The following is a 14,958-nucleotide window of genomic DNA, read 5'->3' as shown; positions in this document are numbered from 1 at the left end:
GAGAAAACATGTATAGGTCATAAGAAGTAAATCCAAGAGATAGGAGTCGAAACAAAGCAAAATTGGAGTTACTGACTGCCTTGGTCGATTGCTTGGTCTACTGGCCCAGTCAACCAACTGAAATAGTACAAGACATCAAATACTAAATCGGTCATAACATCTTCGTTTGAAGTCCGATTGATCCGAAATTCGAAGGAGAGCTTCCTAGAACATATTAGAACTATCTAGGAAGGTCAAAGCATCAAGTCAAGGCAAAAGATAGGTTCTTGATTTGAACCAAAAAGTTAGGGTTTCAATCTTTATGTCCCATGGCTCTCCTGGAAAAGCTAGGGTGCAATAAGGATTCACCCTAGGGAATAAAAGAGTACTAACCATGTCAAGAAAGCTTTGAGATGATTCAAGAATTAATAAAGGGTTAAGGTTTCCAATTGAATATCCTCCCATGAAGGTTAATCTAGATTGGGTCTCAAGATAACCCAAGGTAGGTTCACAAGATGAAAGGGAATAATTTGCTTAGCAATTTGATAACAAGAAAGTCATTGGAAAGGGTTTAGGTTAACACAAACATAATCAATGTGGTTATTCTCACATGGGAAGTTACCCAAGGGTTTCCTTCCATAGTCAACCACCTGCTAAATTGTCTAGATAGGAAAGGAAAGGGATTCAACCAATGAACATGGGAACATAAGGGAAAGTCAAAGCATCAATGGAATGAATGTAGATTCATTCAAAGACATTGAATACAGTAGATCAGCAATGAAAACTAAGAATAAGAATGTCTAATACTGATTAGAAAGGAAAAACTATAGTAAGAAAGAATCATGCTATCAAAACCAATTTAGAAACAAGGAAAATCAAGGAGATTCACCATATGGCTTCAAGGAATGCATAGAGTAAATGGGGGTTCAATCAAAGACACAAGGATATCAGAGAATAGGTAGTTATACTAGTGTAACACCTTCTCCACAATCAAAACAATGAACTAGAACAGTAGAGAGGAGATCAAAGAAGAAGAGGTAGAATACCAATCTTGTAGATGAACAAGAGAGAAGGAACTTTCAGATCTTGCTAGGGTTCTTCGAATTCACCAAGGAAGGCTTTGAGAGAGTCTTTCCACGTTCTCTGAGAGTTGTGGAGGCAAAGGATACTAAGAAACACGAAGTTTACATAAATAGAAAGTGAAAAACCCTAAACAGAGGATTTTCTCGGATTGCTGGACCTGTTGGTCGATTGGCCCAATCGACCAACAAGTCGACCAAGCTGGTCAGCAAGGCCCAGACAGGGAATTGGAGGCCCAACTCAAGTCCAAACCTCATGGGCTTCTCCCAACACAATATACAACCTTCCTAGCACATACGGGCACCTTCAAACCATGTCCAAATGGGTCTTGGGTCCATCAACTAAGCTCCTAATCTTCAAGGTGCAGTTCTTACCAAACACTCACAATGCTTCCAAGTATGGAGCACCATCAACAAACTCCATGGGTTTCGGGTCACAAACCTTGTCTTCTACTGAGAGGGCCCACAGAGGCCACTTCCTTTACTTTGGGACATTGGATCAACCCTAAGGGAAAGGTCTGTGTCACATCCTCCTAGCCGGTACCCTAACTAGCAAACCCGAGAGTGTGATCCACAGCCCCGAAGATCAAGTATCGAGGAAATCATCCTCCCATATATACAATAACATAATCATAAACAAGAAATAAATCAAGGTTTAATATTATAAACAAGGTTCAAAACAAAAATGAATAATCAGTATAATCAGAGTGCGGAAAAGATACCAGATATCCAATGATATCAAAAAGGAGTAAAGTGAGGCGGAAACTCACTTCACCAAAATAGCAGAACGTAGTATGAAAGTCAAAAGGAATTACAACTGAAACAAATGTACTAAGAAATAAACTAAGATCAAGCGTCTTCTAGTTTATAGATAATGTCTTCATAAGTATGGACTTCATCAATCCAATGAATCCGTTCTAACTCTATGCTGTTTTCAAAAGTAGTACGCAGCTTGATCCGCCGGGGGATCATTAGAGTAATCTTGATCGTCGCCAGCACCTTGCGTGTAATACGCTTCATCGGCTTGCCCTTCACTGTACTGCTCGTCATAATAATCTGTACCTGCAGGATAATCTAAACAAAGAATATACAAAAAGGAATGAGTTTCGAAGAAACTCAGTAAGGTAGTTAATCCATAACATCATAGATAACATGTGGCAAAACATAACATGATGCAATGCAGTATGAAACAGATAAAGTATGAATGCATCTAACTCTATGTATGCTGGTCTCTATGGTAGACATGCTTTAAGTCATAGCACCGTACTTCTTGGGGAAAGTCCGCTCACACCCTCAACCATATAAGATATCTTGGGTTCCCTCAACCATTTAAGGTATCTTGGGCAGCCGGTTGGTAATGGGTTCTGCATCCCTCTCGGACAAACCATGGTAGGGATTAAGTCAACACACTCTCTCACAACCATTTGGCATAAGTACTGGCGCATGTCAGGGAAAAGCCTAGCCCAATGCAAGTCATCTGCTCAATTACATCAACTTAGGTCCAGATACTTCCATTCCTCGTCCCTGACGATCCTTTCCGGTATCCTTTCCACTAGAGTCCTAATAGTCACTGACTACGGACTCATCAACCCTATTGGTTATCCACATATGGTAAACGGGAAGCTCTCATGTCCCCTCACGGATCATTTCACCGGTCTTGAGTGCCCATGAGCCCAAGTCTAGCCATATGCAACCCTCCAATAAATGGCCCCCACAATGTGATTCCCGTTCTCTCACGGGTTGGTTACCGGTCTTGAGCGCCCGTGAATCCCCATTGCTACCACGGGTCGTTCGGTCTCAATACCCTTCCGAATCGGGTCTGATATAACAGGGGTATATCCTAGCCAAACACTGCTAGACATCCCTAGGTATGACAACCATTGATTCGGGAAAGTGTCGATGGGCAACCCCGGAAACATCCCATACTATATCCGATAATGTCCAAGGACAAAAGTGTCAAAAGGACACCTCCCAATCCCCAACCAAACTTAATCAAACACATTCTCAGATCAGTCATGACATACACAACCAGTAGTTCATCATATAAAAGAGAATGTAAAAGCAACATCAGATTAAGCAGTAATAAGTAATTCATATAACATGAATAATGAAAAAGATGATATAACAAGTGCTACTATTCTCACAGTAGGAGAACAGAATTAAAATACAAAAACAGTAGGTAATCTCATAGTTTCATAAAGTAGAAACCAGAGAACAAGCAATTTATGTAGTTAAGGAATTAACTGTCCTTACCTTCTAACTTGGATGGGATCTTAAAGAATCAAGTATGATCTTGACTAAACCTGAGAAGACAGTCCTAAACAAGTGCACACAACATGTTAGGAAAGATGCATAAAGGAAAAGATCATAAATCAATCGAAACAGACAAAGATTGAGGTTGTTGTACTCATGGTCGATTGATTGGTCTGCTAGACCAGTCGACCAATGCAGACAATGGCCTGCAAGAATCCGAATTTTGAGAATCCAGAACCGAATTCGATGGTTCAAAAGGGTACAAATTAGAGGGGAATTATCATGGTAGTATCCTAGGGTATAGAGGATATCAAATCATAAATCAAATCAAGTTCCCAGATTATAACCTAGGAACACAAAGGTTAACCTACTAGGTTAAACCTAGATTATGAGAGAAAAATATTATAATCAAAGATTCAAGAATTAGGATATGAGGATTACAGATATAGTAAAGAAAACTGATTGATTGGGTTACCATGATTAAACTAGAGTTCTTGATCTTCCCAAGAATTAGGGTTTTACCCTTTTTGGTTCCCTCGGAAAAAAATTGTGAGATCTGAATGAAGGGAGATAAATTGTTAGCCAAAAATAACAAGAAGGGTCATTCAATGATGAAGTTTAGGTTAACACAATATTACTCAAGAAGATTTTCCTTCACAAGGGAGGTTATCAAAAGCTCTCCAGACGATCTCACAAGTTAGGGTTTCAAAGGATTAGGGTTAGGGTTTCGAGGATTTCACTGGCTGAGGTTAAGATCATGATGATGATCATGGATCTTAAAGATCACGATGAGATCATGGAATAGATGGTTGCAAGAGTGCATCATCTTCTTCCTGATCTCAATGAAGAACAGAATTAAAGAAAGAAAATCAGAGGTAGAAGAAAGAGTGAGTGAAATCATACCTTTTCCGTAGGAAGAAGAAGAATTCTTCAAGTCTTTGCAAGAGGTCACCAAAGAATGCAAGGGAATGGGTTTGATTAGGGTTCTAACTCGTTCCAGAGGCTTAGGAGGCAGAGGAGGCGGAGTATTCCCGAGATTAGACTTAAATAGAGGAGACAGGATTCAAATTTCAAAAACAGAATCAATTGGTCGATTGATTGGTCGATTGGTCCAATCGACCAATGAGTCGACCAATCAAGACAGCAACTTCAAAACAGGGAATTGGAGGCTCAGATCAAGTCCAAACATCAAGGGGTTTTGCAGACAAGTAGAGTGACATACCTAGGAGTTAGAAATGCCTTTGAATCAATACAGAGACCACTCCAAGACCATCAACTAATCCAATCTTCATCCGGGTGCAGTTTCCACCATTGGGACACTGGCATCAACACTCATGGATTCCAATCCAGCCATCAAGTCTTCAACAGAAATGGCCCAAAGATGACTTCTTGCCTTACTTCGGGTCACTAGACCTACAAATAACAAAGTTTTCGGATTAGGCTCAGGGCTGGGTTTCACATTCTCCCCCCCCTTAAAGAAATTTCGTCCCCGAAATTGAAAGCGTACATGTGCTTCCAAAGAGGTGAGGAAACTTCTCCTTCATATCTTCTTCCTTCTCCCAAGAAGCTTCTTCAGGGGTATGGTCCTTCCAACGAATCTTTACCAAAGGGATGGTGCGATTCCGCAATTGCTTGTCTTTCTTATCCAAAATTTCAGTTGGCTCTTCATCATAGGTAAGATCAGCACTAAGTCCTTCAGGTGCTTGCTGTAAGACATGTTCCGGATTTTCAACATATATGTCCAGAGCATCGAAATGTGGAACAAATTATGCACAACAGCAATAGCCGGAGGTAATGCCAATAGATAAGCAACGGGTCCAACCTTTTCCAAAATCTCAAAAGGTCCAATGAAACGAGGGCTAAGCTTTCCTTTAACATTAAATCTCATCACACCCTTCATTGGTGAAACCTTCAAGAAACCTTTCTCTCCAACTTGAAATTCCAGATCAGTCCTTCTCTTGTCAGCATAGGATTTCTGTCTTGGCTGAGCAGACTTAATCCTTTCTCTTATCATATCCACCATTGCGCTCGTAGCTTCAATCATTTCAGGACCTAAGACTTTTCTTTCCCCCGTCTCAGTCCAATACAATGGTGTTCTACAAGTGCAACCATACAAAGCCTTAAACAGAGCCATGCCTATAGTTGCTTGATAACTGTTATTATAGGCAAACTCAACCAAAGCAAAGTGTTCATCCCAATTTCCACCCATATCCACCACGCAAGATCTAAGCATGTCTTCCAAAGTCTGAATTGTCCGCTCAAATTGTCCATCTGACTGTGGATGATGAGCTGTACTCAAGTTCAATTGGGTTCCCAAGGCCTTCTGTAAACTGTTCCAAAACCTTAAGGTGAACCTAGGATCACGATCGGACACAATACTCATTGGTACACCATGTAGACGAACCACATTATCCACATAAAGTCTAGCCAGCTTATCCAAAGTATGAGTGATCTTCATAGGAATAAAATGGGCTGATTTGGTCAACCTATCAACAATCACCCACACAGTGTCATTGCCTTTACTTGTCCGAGGCAAGCTAGTCACGAAGTCCATAGATATATCTTCCCACTTCCAATTAGGAACAGGAAGGGGCTGAAGCAATCCAGATGGAGGTTGATGAACGGCTTTCACACACTGGCAAGTCTCACACTTGGCAACAAAGTCATCAACATCGGCCTTCAAACCAATCCACCAAAAATGTTCCTTCAAGTCCTTGTACATCTTGGTGCTTCCAGGGTGTACTGTAAAGATTGATTGGTGTGCTTCCTTCAATATTTCCTTCTTAAGATCTTCATTTTCTGGCACACACAATCTACCTGTAAACAATAAAGCACCATCCAAAGATATACCAAAGTCGGGATCCGACTCAGGATTTGAAGAAATCTTCTCAACCTTGTCCTTAAGTTCTAGATCAGAACTCTGCAAAGCAAAAATCTTATCTCTAAAACCAGACCTTGCCGTCATAGCAGAAAGAACAACAGCAGAATTCTCATTAACAACTTCCAAATCAAAGCTCTCAATAAAAGACAACAAGGGTAGACTCAAAGCATTCAAATCCAAAACCTTCTTCTGAATCTTCCTACTAAGAGCATCAGCAACAACATTTGCCTTACCAGGGTGATACTGAATATCACAATCATAATCAAAGACTAGTGCCAACCATCTTCTTTGCCTCATGTTTAACTCTTTCTGGGTAAAGAAGTATTTCAAACTCTTATGATCTGTGAATATGGCAATTTTCTCACCATAGAGGTAATGTCTCCAAATCTTCAAAGCAAAAACAACAGCGGCAAGCTCTAAATCATGAGTGGGGTAATTCCGCTCATAATCCTTCAATTGCCGAGAGGCATAGGCTACAACCTTACCGTGCTTGCATCGCACACAACCCAAACCAATCTTCGACGCATCAGATAGATCGTCATACCGCCAAAACTATCGTGTATAGTCAAAACCGGGGCACTTGTCGATCTATCCTTCAATTCTTGGAAATTCTTCTCACAAGCGTCGGACCAAACAAACTTCTCTTCTTTCGGGTTAACTTAGTCATTGGAGCAGCTAACCGAGAAAAGTTCTCAATAAACCTTCGTAGTAACCCGCTGCACCAAGGAAACTTCTTATTTCTCATTACAGTCTTCGGTCATTCCCAATCAGCAACTGCTTGGACTTTCTCAGGATCAACACGAATACCTTCAGCAGAAACCACATGGCCGAGGAATACTACACTCCTGAGCCAGAAATCACACTTGCTAAACTTAGCATAAAGTTTCTTTTCTCGTAGTCTTTGCAAAGTGAAATTTAGATGCCTTTCATGCTCTTCTTCACTTTTCGAAAAAATCAGAATATCATCAATGAAGACAATCACAAACTTATCGAGCACATCATGAAAGATTCGGTTCATGAGGTCCATGAACACAGCAGGAGCATTAGTCAATCCAAAAGGCATAACTCGGAATTCATAATGGCCTTACCTTGTTCAGAAAGCTGTCTTGAAGACATCACTTGACTTCACTTTCAACTGGTGATATTCAGACCTTAAGTCAATCTTTGAGAACACAGCTGCACCCTTCAATTGATCAAAGAGATCGTCAATCTGGGGTAGCGGGTATCTATTCTTGATAGTCAACTTATTCAACTCACGGTAATCAATGCACAGACGCATACTACCATCCTTCTTCTTGACGAACAAGACCGGAGCTCCCCAAGGTGATACACTAGATTGTATGAAACCTCTTTCAATGAGCTCATTTAACTGGTTTTGCAACTCTTTTAACTCAGTAGGAGCCATCCTATACAGAGCCTTAGATATCGGAGCGGCACCAGGGACGAGATCAATAGAAAACTCAACATCCCTATCTGGAGGCACTCCCGATAGATCATCAGGGAAGACATCAACAAAGTCACAGACAACCTTGACTTCGTCAACTCTTTTCTCCACTTTTCTCTTGCCTTTAGAAGAAGCATCATCTACTATGGTGTAGATTTGCATCAGTGCGGACAATATCTTTTTACAAACCCTTCTTTTCTCACCTTGAAATTCAAAAACTGAGCCTACGCAAGTATGGAATTGAATCTTTCTCGAGGAGCAAAGAAATACAGCTTTGGGGGCTGTTAACCAGTCAATTCCCAAAATAACATCGAAGTCTTTCATATCAAGAAGTACCAAATTAGCTTCCAAGTTCATCTTACCAACCAACACAGGACATTTAACTAATCCTTTATCTAGTTTCACAATAGGACCAGTAGGTGTACTAATCAATAAACAACTAGACAATTTCTCAGGGATTAGGTCAGTCTTCTTAATGAATGCAGATGATATGAACGAATGAGATGCACCCGTATCAAATAAAACAAATGTAGGAAAAGAAGCGACTGACAATGTACCTGTGATCACATCTTGGCTTCCATCTTGCTCAGTACTAGATATACTGAATACTCTACCAGAGGGAGGAGCAAGAGCACTCTTCACCACTGGGGTAGGCTGCTGGACAAGCCTCTTCGGACAATCACGAGCAAAATGGCCGGACTGCTTACAGAAGAAGCAAACAGAATTGCTCGGTCCTACCGGAGCAGCTGCAACAGGAGGCTTCTAAACAAAAGTCTTAGGATTCGCATTCACTGGCCTAGCACTTGCATTCACTGGTGGTCGATTCCCGCCATACTGAAACTGACCAGGCTGTCAAAAACCAGGGCTTTGACCTATACTCTTAGGCTGAAAAGCAGGAGTGGGATAGGGTGTAGGTCTCACAAAGCGCCGATCATTACGATCCACCAAACCAGGGTTTCTAGACTGCGAAGGCCTCTGCACACGAGCATTCTCCTTTTCATTTTCTTGCAACTTCTTTGAGTTCTGCGCCACTTGGGCATAGCTCACTATAGGCTGGACAGTGAGATAGCCTTTAATGGCAGGGCGCAATCCCTTAAAGAACTTCTTCGCCTTCGCAATATCAGGCTTCAGAGAATCAGGAGCAAAGAAATGAAGTTCCTCAAACTTCTGTTGGTACTCTAACACAGACAAGGATCCTTGTGCGAGAACCATGAACTCAGCTTCTTTCGCATCCTATACCGCCTCAGGGAAATAATTCATGCAGAAAGCCTCTTTGAATAAATCCCAAGTTACAACACCTGCATTCAAACCTTTTAAAACAGGCCGAGTGGAAGTCCACCAAGCATCGGCTTCATGCTGCAACTTCTGTTCAGCAAATAAAATCTTTTGAGCATCGGAGCATTGTAGATGACAAAAAGTCTTCTCCAACTCACGAATCCACTTGTTAGGGAACAAGAGATCCTTGGTAACACCAGTAAAGTTGGGTACTTGCATCTTCAGAAAACTCTCCATCAGGCGAGTATGAGGAGTTCTAGCAAGGCCACCCGCATTCAGAACTGCGGCATGAGGATTCACATTAACACCAGCACGAGTCTCATTATGCAGTGTCATGAAACCCGTCAACATCTGATTAAACTGAGCTGCTTGCTGTTGCATCATATTGCCCATGATGTTGGCAATATCATGAAAGCTTCCGACATTCGGGGCACCTGGTATGTCCTGGGTACCTTGGTCACCAGTCTGCTGATCATGACCACCTTCAGGTATCTCACCACGACCACTTCCATGACCACTGGATTCGCCACGCCCGCTTCTCAAAGTAACCATTCTGCAAGAACCGGAAACGTCAAAATACCAAATTTCGAAGTTTCAATGAAATCAACATGTCCAAATGATTTGAAAATTTTAAATCATGCTCAAATACATCCATTTAGTCATCCAACAACAATTCATAGGACAAAAATCACATTTTCCAACATTTCAACCAAAATTGGAGCTATTGGGTCCATTGGTCGGTTGATTGGTCGATTGACCCAATCGACCAATGAGTCGACCAATGCTCACAGAATACGAAAATTCGCATTATAAGCCTCATTTTCACATTCAAACTTCATTTTAACTTCTTCCACAAGTGAGTGAGCTCTAGGGAAACATCTTCTAAGGTTCTTCCAAGCATCTTTGGGTGATTCAAGTGCTTTAACAACTACACCACAACTCACATTCATCAAACACAAGGTAAGACTAACATTTTCTCTTTGCTTTCATCTTCTCATGCTTGCATTTCAATCAAATCTATGTTTTACTTGTATCCATTGTTAGAAATCATGTTTAGGAATACTTAGAAACATATTCCCTAGGTTTTAAACACAATGCCATGCATAGACAATAAGTTCTAACACCTCTTTGCACTTCTTGCAAGGTTTTCGTACCAAAATCGTTATATTTAGAAAAATTTCAATTTCTCACAAACCGCTAGGAGTTTTCGCATGAAATCAATTGCTACATGCTCAAAATGATACTGTAGATATGTCCATATAGTTTGATTTAACCAATTTCAACTTTTCAAAATTTCAATTTTGACCTAGAATGCAAAATCCCCAAATTCCTTCTTGCTGAATTTTTCGCTTTAGATCAATTTTTCGATCGAATTTCATCAAATGAATTTCATAGACATGCAATTCCAAGTATTTTCGCGACGAGCGGAATGTTTGGGAAGGACGGGCTGTTCGTGATGATCGAATAGCACGGGATGATCGTGTTAATCGAGGTCGTGATCATATCGCTGAAGATCACCCGACCAAGATTGGTCAGGAATTGGCCAACATCAATGAGAAATTAGGGCAATTGGCTAAGGGAAGGATAACTGAGGATATTTACTCAGTCATTCGGAAGACCCCCTTTGCCGAGCCAATTGCGGGATATAAGTTTCCCCATAACTTTCGGTTGCCTACCTTTTCTACATTCGATGGCTCCGGAGATCCAACAGCTCACATTGGCTATTACCAACAGACCATGGCAGTTTCAGGTAATTCTGATGAAATTTTATGCAGGGTTTTTGGTTCATCTCTAACTGGAGCAGCACAAAAGTGGTTTTCGAACCTCCCCTCTGGAAGGATCGTAAACTTTGATGAATTGGCGCGCAAATTCATAGGGCGATTCCAGAGTGGAATACAGGTCAAAAAGACAGAGGAAACTTTGTTTACTGTCAGACAAGGAAAAAACGAATCAATCAGAGAGTTTCTGAAAAGATTCAACAAAGTAACGATGGAGATAGAAAATTTGGATGAGCAAGTAGCCAAAACTGCTCTATTCACGGGACTCACTAATCGGAAACTCTTGGAGTTATTACTACAGGATATGCCTGCGACTTATGCTGAGTTGGTACAGAGATGCCAGAAGCAGGCTGAAGTCATGGAGATACTAGATGCGCGCCAAGGAGATAATAAAGTCTCCAATAAGGAACAGAAGGCTCCTGAGTAGAAGCAGAAGCCAAAGAAAAATGTCCGTGATCGGGTTGGAAAATCTCAGGCTTGGCGCCAAAGGTCTCCCGGTAAAAGTGAGTACACTCCATTGAATGTTCCTTGGGCTGATATTTTAAATATCATCAAAAGAAAAAATATCTTGAAGTGGCCGCCTAAAATTCTTTTGAAACCTGGAGAGCAGCAGGATCGAGAAAAGTATTGCCGATTCCACAAGGACTATGGTCATTATACAAATGACTGTCGTCATCTGAAAGCAGATATTGAGAGATTAATATCTCAGGGACACTTGTCCAATTTCGTTAGCAGAAGGAGGGAGGAGCCACATGAGCCACGCTTGGCTGCTCCTAAAAGGGATCGTTCGGTTAGTTCAGAACGATCAAGGGAGGCTCCGAAGTCTAAGAAGGGCAAGGAGGTGATTAAAGCTACTCGGTCACCGATCCTTACCATCTTCGGGGGACCAGAGCCCGAATCACTCCGGAGTTTAAAAACAAAATCCAAATTTGTCGGAACCGGAGAGACGTAGAAGCGAAAAAAGATGAATGGTGAAGATTCTATCACCTTTAGCGAGGAGGACGAAAGAGGCGTTTGTTTACCTCATGATGACGCCATAGTCATCAAGGTAGAGATTGCATGTCGGGAAGTGCATAGAGTTTTGGTTGATACAGGGTCTGCAGCTGACCTAATTTCTTATGAAGTGTATCAAAAATTGAAGGTGGATCAGGACTTGATGGAACTTTCATCCACACATCTATATGGTTTTGCAGGGTCATCTGCGGTGGCGGAAGGATCGGTCCAGTTGGACTTATCTATTGGAAGTTTTCCTAAGGAAACAACAGTCCGAATCAATTTTTTGGTGGTTCGGGAACTGCCAGCTTACAATATTATCCTCAGGCGACCATCTTTATCCACGATAGGTGCTACTGTTTCGACAAAACACCTGAAGATAAAATTCCCGACTGATATGGGGAACTGGTCAAGTCTCCTCTGACTAGAGGATCTCTCGGCAATGTTACGTTGCCTATTTAAAAGACAAGGAAGGCCCGAGGAAGGTAACTGCCCTACCTATAGAAGTTCGAGACGATCGGGAAGAAGCGAGAGATGCAAAGACCCGAACCAGTGGAGAAGTTGAACAAATCCAGCTGTGTACCGAGGATGAGAAAAAGATTACTTATATCGGGTCTGAACAGCTGGAGGAATTTAAAGATGAGTTGAAGTTATTTCTTCAACAGAATAAAGATATATTTGCATGGTCTGCTGAAGACATGCCAGGAATCGATCGGGCTGTCGCAGAGCATAAACTCTGGATAGATCCTAAGGTGAAACCAGTGATACAGAAAAGGAGAAATTTCTCCATTGAAAAGTATGAAGCCGTTCGTAGTGAAGTTGAAAAACTCAAGAATTCTGGTTTCATAGAACCAATTGAATGCCCAACTTGATTGGCCAACGTGGTAATGGTAAAAAAGGCAAATGGGAAGTGGAGGATGTGTACAGACTACACAGTTCTTAATAAGGCTTGTCCTAAAGATTGCTATCCGTTGCCTCGGATTGACCTCTTGATAGATGCGACTGCAGAATATGAAACTATAAGTTTCATGGATGCCTACTCAGGGTATAATCAGATCCTTATGAATAAGGAGGATGAGAAGTTTACAGCTTTCATGACTGATCGTGAAAGCTATTATTATAAGGTCATGCCTTTTGGCCTGAAGAACGCAGGAGCAACATATCAGAGGGCCGTCAACAAGATTTTTAAAGATCTGATAGGAAAGAATGTTGAAGCTTATGTTGACGACATGCTAGTGAAGAGCTTTACAAAAGCAAATCATATTGCAGATTTGACTGAGGTATTCTCAGTACTGCGAAAGTCTCAAATGAAGCTGAACCCAGAAAAGTGAGCCTTTGGAGTCTCCTCGGGCAAATTTTTGGGCTTTATGGTGTCACAGAGAGGAATTGAGGCTAATACTGCCAAAATACAAGCTCTGGTTGATATGGAGGCTCCCAAAACTGTTCGTGATGTGCAGTGTTTAACAGGGAGAGTTGCTGCTTTGAATCGATTCATCTCCAAGTCTGGAGAAAAATGTTTGCCTTTCTTCAAGGCACTCAAAGATTTGAAGGGCAGCAAGGAAGCAATGGACCGAAGAGTGCCAGAAAGCTTTCAAGGAGTTAAAAGAAGCACTTGGACAACCACCGATCTTGTCCAGACCAGAGAAGGGGGAAATATTACAGCTATATCTAGCGACGTCCCTTTCAGCGGTCAGTGCAGTACCTGTTCGTGAAAAAGATAAAAAACAATGGCCGATTTACTATGTAAGCCACGTGTTGCTAGATGCGGAGACAAGATATTCGCAGATTGAGAAGCAGGCTCTGGCTCTCATGATGGCCGCCAGGAAGCTAAGGCCATATTTTCAGGCTCATCCAATTGAGGTATTTACAACTTTTCCTCTTAGTAAAGTTCTTAATAAACCTGATTTATCTGGAAGGATGGTGTCCTGGTCGGTCGAACTCAGCGAGTTCCAAGTGAGCTTTAAGCCCAGAACCGCAATCAAGGCTCAGGCATTAGCCGATTTTGTAGTAGAAACTACTGCACTGGTGGAATCCACCATCGAGGATCCCATTATACCAACCACTTGGGAGGTATATGTGGATGGTTCGAGTAATAAAGATGGAGCAGGAGTTGGAATTCTATTAAAAAGTCCAGAAGGATTTATTATTCGATATGCTTTAAGATTTGCATTTGAAGCAAGTAATAACGAAGCAGAATATGAGGCTCTGATAGCTGGACTTCGGTTGTCAAAAGCATTGTCTATAGCAGATGTTGTAAAATCCAGCTTTTACCTAACCTTGACCCGACCCGGTCATTGTTATGTTTGTAGGTCCAAAGACCCGAAGTGGTGGTAGGAGGGACTTATGGGCCCTACTGGTTGATGACGTAATGTCGGGATTCCAGTTTATGGACATTGATGATGCTGCTCCTTCCTTGAGCACATTACCAGTGCTAAGTTAGAATCTGCGCACTGATGAAGAGCGAGACAGTTGAAATAGCAAACGGACTCCTGTGCATAATCTGAAGGTACTCCCTGAAACTAGACCTCTTGAGTGAACTGTAGGAGAAAACCCCATGCAATTTGACCTTGTATAGCCCTCCAAGTCCGCACCTAAAGTTGCTGAACTATTCTGTAAAATTTCTGCAGAGATTGTTTTGGTCGATACTATTGGTCGATACCATCGACCAAAGGTATCGACCAACAAGTCTGCTGAGCCCTGATTTAAAGATTCTTGGAATATTCTTTTCTATTTATTTATTCCTCGAGACTGGAGCCCTATTCTCGCGTTTTTAACATCTGGGAACGTGAGAGAGCCTCCCAAGAACTCCTCCTTGGTAGTGGTGAAGCATCTTCTTCATCAATCATTGCCAACCACTCATTCCTACTTTCTTGTTCCACTTTAAAGGTATGACTCTCTCTCCTAATCACTTTCTCACTCATCTTTTCTCTATTTTACTGTTGGGGCCATGGCCAAGGTGCTGCAACCTTGCATACACCTTGCCATGAACCTTCTAAACCCCATACAATGATGTTTTCACCGATATGACTATGATTGATTCACCTCATGATCATTGACTACACATTTCCATGATTTATTGCTTACCAACTTGCTTTATTTACCAAAACTGAGATGAAGCTCATGATTAACCTAATCTTTACCTTGCATATGTGCTCCATGTTACTTCTAAACGATTCCCTACCTAATCCCCCATGTTTTCCCCTAAATTGCATTGAGATATAGCCAATGCCATGATCTACAACTCTAAACCTTAATATGTCAATTTGGGGATTTCCA

This window comes from Hakea prostrata, unplaced genomic scaffold (assembly GCF_041222555.1).
Source record: "Hakea prostrata isolate BN-2017 unplaced genomic scaffold, UWA_Hpros_2 contig_33, whole genome shotgun sequence".
Taxonomy (NCBI): domain Eukaryota; kingdom Viridiplantae; phylum Streptophyta; class Magnoliopsida; order Proteales; family Proteaceae; genus Hakea; species Hakea prostrata.
Note: the sequence above shows the minus strand (reverse complement) of the source record.